Raw genomic sequence first — 9,142 nt, forward strand, 5'->3', positions numbered from 1 at the left:
TTGTACATTTCAGTTGTTTCGTTAACTTCATCTACCACATTATTTCCTTTCTCATTTAGGTTTGGATCCTAAAATCAACTGATTTTACTCTTGCGATTGAATTGCTTAGTTTCTTAGGAACTTTGAGGAGAAAATCTAGAGAGAAAAAAAAAAGGCAAGAGTTGTGAGTATATCAGAGGGTAAAAGCCTAAAATTGAGTAAAACACGAGTGTTGAGTGACATTAATTTGAGTGCAAACACGTGAGTGAGTGGTTGTGAGGTCCATCTTTATTTCTAAAGTTTCACTTGCAGATTTCATCATGCCACAAGAAAGCAGTGAAAATGATCAAAATAATGGAGGAACTGATTACAACATGATGATCCGAGATATGCAGCAACAATTTGAGCGCATGATTGTGATGGTTGATTTGATTTACGATTGGTTGGAAAGGCGAGACAAGCGGATTGAACAGTTGCTAGATGGCTATGACAAAGCTTCCGGTTCATCTTCTTGTAAATTGAAGTGGGGTTCTTTGACGAAGAAATAAGAGAAAATAGCTTTGAAGCCAATCAAAGAAAAACCCATAACCAAGTTTCAACCCAATGGCAATGAGAAGGGTTATATTGCTTCTCAATTCCTGGACAGCGATGGTCGGAACGCAACGCTATTGCCACTTCCACCTAACCAAATGGATGAAGAGCAACTTCAAATCAAGCATTCCATTGGCGAGAAAAGTGAGGAATTCAAGAATGTCTTTCTCGAGCAAATGCCTCTAGAATAGTCACCAATCAAGTCGGTTGTCATAGATTCGAGGACGAATCCTTTTGAAGAGAGGGGGAATGATATGATTCAGCTAGAGGACCCTTCGCACGGGCATGAGGAAGAATCCCAGGATGACAGGGTCGGGCATGAAGGCGAGCTTTGGGATAAACATGTGCCAGCTAGAGCAAGTACAAGAGCACGAGCTTAACGAATCCAACAAGCCATGCGAAGGCTGTTATTGCATGTCCATGGAGGAGTAGTCGAGCTCTTTGGCGGGCTACATGTGGAACAAGAAGCCATAATCGTTCATATCCTAGAAATCTATTTAGAAGATAATTCCAGTTCAAAGGGCTGAATTCTGTTGCTTTTCAATAACTTAAGCCTATTTCATTTTGGGCTCATTACACTTATGATTTATTTTAGTCAAGCCCATTAGCCCATTTAGGTTATCAGCTAGTATCTCTCTATAAATAGGTATGTGCCCTCTCTAGAAAAGACTGATCAGTTTTCATTGAACTTTGTGAGAGAGGTTTTCTCTGAGTTGTTCTTCAGCAACTTCGCTGATATAGCAAGTGTGATGACTTGTGATTCCTAACATTTATAATATTAGTTTCTAGCTCTTTATAGCTAGCGGGTCAATATTCCGTTTATAATATTAGTTTGTGGCTCCTTATAGTTATCGGATCAATATTCCCTATCCTTGAAACCTTCATTGGATGATCCCGGGTTTGATCTCATTCTATTGTTGTTGGGTCTCGCGGTAGGTTCGTCGAGGTTCGCATCACCATACAATACCATACCACATCACTCACACACCACATGCGTGGTGATTCTGAATATATGCACCCCCACAAATTGAGATTAACTGCAAAACAGCACATCAAAAAGATGATATTAAATTAAATGAAAATCTTGAAAAATCTAACTAATTAATAATTATAACCAAGTGAACTAGGAAGCAAATTGTTACAATAAATATAATCGATTCACGTAAATGCATGTATCGAACAAGCAATAAAGAGTGAATAGATTGTTCCCACGAAAATTGATCTAGAGTTTCACTAAGTAATAAGATTAAAACAGTCGGTTTTTATTCAGACAAATGGCTTTTGAGAGTTTTTAGCTCAAACTAAATTAAGCATAAAATTAATAAAAACGATAAATCAATGGTAATAAAATACCTAGAGCATACAACTTCCTCTAAGGATATTCTTAATCCGATCACTTACTTCACTTAGTCACAAATGAATGATTCAACTGTTAACCTATGATTTTGTATCTTCTTGCACGTCTTCTGATAGCTACGAGAACATTTCCCCATATATCAAATTGACTGCACTATTCCTACGCAATCGACTAGTGGGGACCCATTATGATTGAATCCTAGCTAATTGGTTACCTAAGAAGATTGATTATTCCTAATTCTCTTACAAATTAATCTCGTTTTCCAACTTGAATTGATTTTAGGTTATCCTATCCCGAACCTAAACTTAGAATCCTTTTTCCAAGTTCATATAATTTGCTAGAACAATCTAATTGGTGGTCAAACAATCATATAGCATTAAGAATTACAATAAACATGATCAATCAATTGAATAACAAAGAAGTAAGATCACAAATGAAGAATAAATCATAGGTTCCATTGAAGCCCCAGGAAACGAAATTAGCTCATAACAATGGAGTTTAACAACCAAAAATTCGAAGAAAACATAATCAAATGATAGAGGAGTAAAAGAATCAAAGAAAACATGGCCGGTCTTGGCTCGGGTTCGTTTTCGTCTTCCCCTTTTGTCTCCCATTGCTCTCCCACGTTTTGTTTCTTTCCCTAGTGTCGACTGCCGTCAGCCTCTCGCCTTGAACTTCCTTTTAATTACCTTCTAATCTCCTCCCAAGAATCTCTCTTCAAGATAATTTAGTATTTTAAAAGTCAATTGCCTATCTACTAGACTAAGAAAATCTTCACGGGAACAAAAATTCTCCATGTAATCGAAACTCCTAAAATCTACAAAAACTCAAATAAACATGAACTAAACTAAAAACCACTAAATGCTAACCTAAACTCGATAATCTAGCATGAAAATATTGCCCAAATAAACTATTTTCACTGAGTTATCACAAATCAAAATTTTCCTAAATCTATTGTTCTATCTAAATAGTTTAATTGTTTTCATTAGATAAGCTAAAGAATCATGTGAATTTGAGAATGGGCTTAGGCAATAGATTGCGAATATGCGTCTAAACTAAATGTATACATGCATACAAATACACAGGTTATGATAGATTTTTACATGCGGTTTGTCATTAAAACCTTATCCGTACTTCCCTCCGACGATTTAAAAGAACCATATCACCTGCAGTTATGTTCAAAAAATGACACAGTTGCACTCAGTCACAGTTTTTCTCAACGTTGTTGCAACCCTATTTGGAATCTTTGAGTTTCTCATTCATAATGAAAATATTAGGGAAAAAAAACTGTCCATTCTAGATCCATAAGCATCATTTTTAATAAAAAAAAAAGAATATTAGGAATGATACATATGACGATTTGAATTAATTTAATCTACGAGCTCTCTCAAAGAAAGTTTCGTAAAACTTTTGAAGTATTTTTCTATCAATACTGCTTTTTGGTCCTTTTATTTTTTACTTTACACGTTTCTTTTGTCCAATTATTTTATTTGATTGATAGAGTTGTCTCTTTTTCGTCATAGGATTTTTAAATGCATGCTTGGATGAAAATATATGTCGATGAACCCCCCACTGAGATTTTTTAAATAGGAAAATATAATCCGGCTTGATTATTAGTTTGTCGAGTTATATATATGACAAGGATTTAAAGCGCGGTCCTAATAAGAGGAGGGGCCATCAGGCTTTAGCTTTGCCCTTTTCCTTTTCATTTAGGATGAGAAAAGTAGTCTAGTGATCAAAGTGATGTATCCTTTCTGAGCAATCATCTTGGGGAACATGAATATTCAAATTATGCTTTTTTGACCGGAAGTAGAACCGCACCCGCAAGATATTTTGTCGACAAGTAACTCCTTCCATGGACATAAATTTGTACTTACGTACCGAAATATATATTGTGAGATTTGACATGATAATATATAGTTGTCTGCTCTATAATTTAATCTTATAATTAGATACAAGGGTTGTTTATTTATTTATTCAGTTACATTTCCTCTTACATATACGATAGAATAGTTTCAACTTCTAATCAAAACTCATTCATGTGGAAGAATGAGTCTTTGCCTTGACACAAGGCGCAACTCGGAACCAAGATATTCTAATTTTCGATCCTTACGAGTGAGACTCAAGCGTCTTTTTATTTCAATATATTTTTTATCCTTATACTAGACTCATGATCTTCTCTTATGACAAAAAGAAAAGCTCATTCATTTGGAATTATAACAGGATGTATGCATGATCATGATTGTTTCAATCTTATACACTAATACCAAATGAAATTTTGATATGACTACAATTGTCTGATTTAAGATGTTAATGTTATCAAATAAACAGAGTGATTTATCTTTTTATTTATTCATTTTCAGTTACGAGAGAGGCCTATGGGTCTAGTATAGTGAAATAAGAATTTTGATCCACAAATAATATATAATTGTTAGGGCATTCACCATTCTTTGCCATTTGTACAAAATTTACAAATGGGGACCCCTCATTCAAAAACACTCGAAATGTCACATTTAATACATTTTTATAACTTAATTATCATCATCATCATCATCATCATCATCATTATTAAAGGGATAATTTCTTGGGTTGTCATTATTATTATTATTATCAAATAATAATTACTACTACCACGACTTCTTCTTCTTTGAAAGTCCAATAACAAATGAAATAATACTATTTCATAAGCATGTTATTAATTAATCTATATATATTATATAATTGCTGGGAGATTCACCGTCTTCTTATTATCTGTATAAAATCTACAAATTGAGATCTCTCATTCAACGACTCTTGGAATGTCACATTTAATACATTTCTATACCTTATTATTATTATTATTATTATTATTATTATAAGATGGATAGTTTCTTGGTTTATCATTATTATCATATAATAATTACTACTACTTTTTCTTGTTCAAAATTCTAGTATCAAATGTGATAGTACTATTTCATGAGCTTGTTACCAATCAAATGGGATAATTGCTGGGAAATATTATTATTATTATTATTAAATGGACAATTTCTTGAGCTATTTCATAAGCCCATCATCAATCAAATTGGAAGAATTTCACATATATTAAACTCATGCAACGTGTGGGTCCATTGGCTAGTAGCTAATAAATGGGTATGAATAGTCTCATTAAATATCGAACCTGAAAATCACCAGGCGAGGGCGTGCGTCATTGCGGTATACCCTCTTTCATTCATTTATATATATGCTTATATACTACAAAAGTGAGAATGAAAGTTTTGTTCCAACCTCTATTTTTCTAAAACACCCTTAGTGTAATTTTTCTAATTAATAGCAATCATTCAATTAATATTAAAATTGTAATTCTACTTCAATAACCATTCAATTAATGTTAGGATTTGGCTAATTGATTTGATCTAGATATTATGATCTATGAAGGATTTCTGCTTTGAATACCAGTCCAAGACTCCTCTTAGCTCTGCTTCATGTTTCCACAGTATGAGCAGTTTTTATGTGAATTGCGCTTGATTTTCACTGGGGTCCATATAGAGTTTAGTTGCAAAAGGTTGAGTATGGAATGCAGCAACTAAAAGGATCTCTGCAACTGTATCTATGTTTAACTTATGTGCTTTAGTCACCTGTAATTTCCTTTTGCAGCGATCTTGATGGATCTGCTATATTATTTTATGTCTTCATAATGAATTCTCTTGGACATTTTCCTCTGCGTTCGTTTTTGTTTATCAGTGAACATTCAGTGATTATCGGGAAAAAAAAGAGCTTTCTATTTGCAGCCGGTCACTCACCCAATTTATCTTTGATTGTTTAATTTCTTTTTTGGATATATCTCCAATTACCTTAATTAAAAAATTAATATTGCCCGAACATTTCTCGAACTTGGTGAATCAATTTCAAACTTTTATTTTCCTAGCTATATACTTTTTATTATTTTAATTTATAACTCAACTACTTAGATTAATTACCGTGCATAGCAAGAATTGGCGTCTAGTATATAGGTTTGCATAATACGGCGTAGTATTTATTTATTTTTATATATTTAGAGTAAAAGTGAGTGAAAGTTAAATGGCATTGTCCCCGATCAAATGTCGAGAAATTTTCGTGTGTCATAATTCATATTGTTTTTTTAAAAAAGTAATTTTTGTAATGGGATTTATACTCTGAATACTCACTCGTATGTGACAACATTGACTCTTAACATGTCAATGGATTCGAACTAATGGTGAACAGCGGTTTCACACTCAATGGATTTTCATGATTGTTCCCCCCCTCTGTTTGTTTGTGCCCTCTGCATACTCTTAGAAACATCACATGAAATGTTTCCTTGATGTTTCCCAGGTTAGCACCTGTGTGACTGCAGTCATGGACGAAGCGAGATCAAGCTCATCCGTCTTGACATTCGCTCTCATGCTTTTGAGCTAATGTGGTATGCTTTCTTTTTCTTTTCATTTTTTCTAGTTTGTCTCGGCTTGCACGACTAAAGTTGTGATTTCAATAACATTCTGACTAAGTTTTGCAATGTGCAAGAATAAACTAATGACTATAATCATAACTAAGCACAATTCACTATTAAAAGACAAGTTGAATTGAGAAAATTTTAAACAATCCTACCTCACATTGACTTGCTGAGAAAGAATCAATAAGAATTATTTAACGAAAAATAATTATTGTAATTATCCGAGTGACTAGCACAAATTCCTCTATTTCATATAATTTAATTGATATTTCCTCAAATCACATGGCGAGGTATGATCGCTCAATAATTTCTTTGTTGAATAACATACTTACCTAGAGTTATTAACACTCCAAGGCTTTTTTTTTTTTTCAAAAAATCCTATTTAAGATTCTAATATATATTTTGGTCATACTACTTTATTTCGACGAGGGGTTATGATGGGTTTGGAAATAAATATTGGCATTTGAAATTTAAAGGAGGGGAGGGATGTGGTGGGTTTTCAAACTTGACTATACAATGATCTTATATCAAGTTATCAAGATATAAAAAGTTTGGAGGGGTGGGGTGGAGAGGGGTAACAAATTTTCTCATTTCATTTTGATAACTCAATGTAAGAAAGGAGGTGTGAGATGATGTATACTGAGAGTAAAACCGATCGCAAAGATGATACCATCTCACCCCTCTTTTCTTTTGAGATCTGATGAAATGGAAGAGATCTAAGACGTGCAAACGAGTGATCGAGGTGGGCGAGCGAGCGAGTGACTGGGTTTGTTTCAAACAGTGAGAGGAGAGAGTCGGGGTAAACTCTTTTGAAACTAATAAAGGAGAGGGAAACTTTGTTTTCCATTTCTTTCTTCTTCTTTTTTTTCCTCTTTCTTCCCCTATTATAATTGTTTTGCCGATTTTCATCATAAAAGAACAAAATTCAAGAACCCATATAAGTATTTCAATTTCAGACTTTATTAAAAGGAGCTATTGACGATTATCTGTACTATTTTAAGGTCAGAAGGAAAGTTTTTTTTTTTCATTTTCCCAGAAACTCCTTAGAGAAATAAATCTAGTTAATAATAACCGCATAATTAAAGATATAATTATAATTTTATCTAAGTAATTATTCCATTTTCTTATATTGTTTCTTCTGCTCCATCTATCCCCCAATTCTCTTCTCTACCTCTCTCCTCTTTGTGTGTTCCAACTAGGGCCGGCAGTATTTGACACGACACGATAACATGACATGAATATGATACAGAATTAAGCGGATTTAAGTTAAGGCTAAATGAGTTTCGTGTCTAAACGGTCAAGCCCATTTAGCCACCATAAATAATCGTGTTTAAACGGGTTCAACCCTTATAACCCGTTTAGACACGGTTAGATCAGTTTATATTATATATTATTGTGTTAATAAGTTTGTTTCACATATTTTATCAATTTATAGAAGAAAGTACACTAAAATCTTCTAAATTTGTTTATATAAATCACCAATTTATGGTGATTCTCATGTCAATCGTGTAGTAATGCGTAGATAAAGTTAATATTGTCATATTAAGTAGGTATAATATGTACCTAAAGGTAATAGTGTCATATCATGTAGATAAGTATACATACACATTTAGACACGCTTAGTCAAATGGATTAGACGTGTCGTATCAATGTCAACCCGTAATTAAACGTGTCGTGTTCATGTTTGAAAATCTTAACATGTTTATTAAACTTATCGTGTTCGGATTTAGAACTTTCTGACATGAATCCGTTTAGACACGACCCGTTTAAACACAACACGATACATATTGTCACTCCCAGCTCCAACTTAATCCGTATTTTTTAACCTTTCATGCTCTTTTAGTTTTTTGCTTTGTTTTTAATTTTTATACAAGAGGAGGACCGATGCTATGCATGAAGTAAAACCAATTTTTTGTTTTTAAAATTATACCCACGCTAAGTTATTACAAGAAAATGTATTTCTAAAGTATTTCTAATTCTTTTATGCCACATCCTTTTTTTCAATATTATAAGTATTTTCTTAATTTATTTATTGGGCCCACTCTCTCAATAAAGAAAAAATGTAGTTCCTTCAATTAAAAATTAAAGCAATAAAATTAACAAAAAAATTGGAAAAGAAAAATAATGGGAAAGCAATGGGGATAGTGTGCAAGGAGAGAGAAAGTGGGGAGAGAGAAGAGGAAAAAATAATGGTGGGTTGTTATTGGTAATTAAAGATATTGTTTTAATTTATTTACTAGTCATATAATCCATCCTTTGCGAGAATATTTCTTTTTATAGATAAAATGGTAGACAACAGTAATGAGATTTTTTAGAAAGATAAATATAATTAATACTAGTCATATAATTAAGAATGCAATTGTAATTTTTTCTTATTAACTTGCTCATTTTCATATCTTCTCTCCCACTTCCTCTCTCCCCTCACGTCTCCTCTTCTCTCCCTCTTCCTCCTTACATGTTCTATTTCATCCGTCCATTTGAATTTTTTGCTCTCTTTTTATAATTTTTATATCTTATATATAATAAAGTTTTAAAAACTTTGATACGGTTCAAAACTTTCTTAGATTTGTTAGTTCGATATCTAGACATTATTTAGAACGGAATTTTTTTGCTATGATCTATTTTATGCATTCCATGCATAGCACAGGCCTATGCGTGTGTTGATAAATTTAATTACTATATCTCTTCTGTTATTTTTAACATCACAATTTGTTATTCACAAAATTCATTCCATTAAAAAAAAATTGTACTTTGATGAATTACTAAAG

The sequence above is a fragment of the Punica granatum genome, chromosome 7 (assembly GCF_007655135.1).
Source record: "Punica granatum isolate Tunisia-2019 chromosome 7, ASM765513v2, whole genome shotgun sequence".
NCBI lineage: Eukaryota > Viridiplantae > Streptophyta > Magnoliopsida > Myrtales > Lythraceae > Punica > Punica granatum.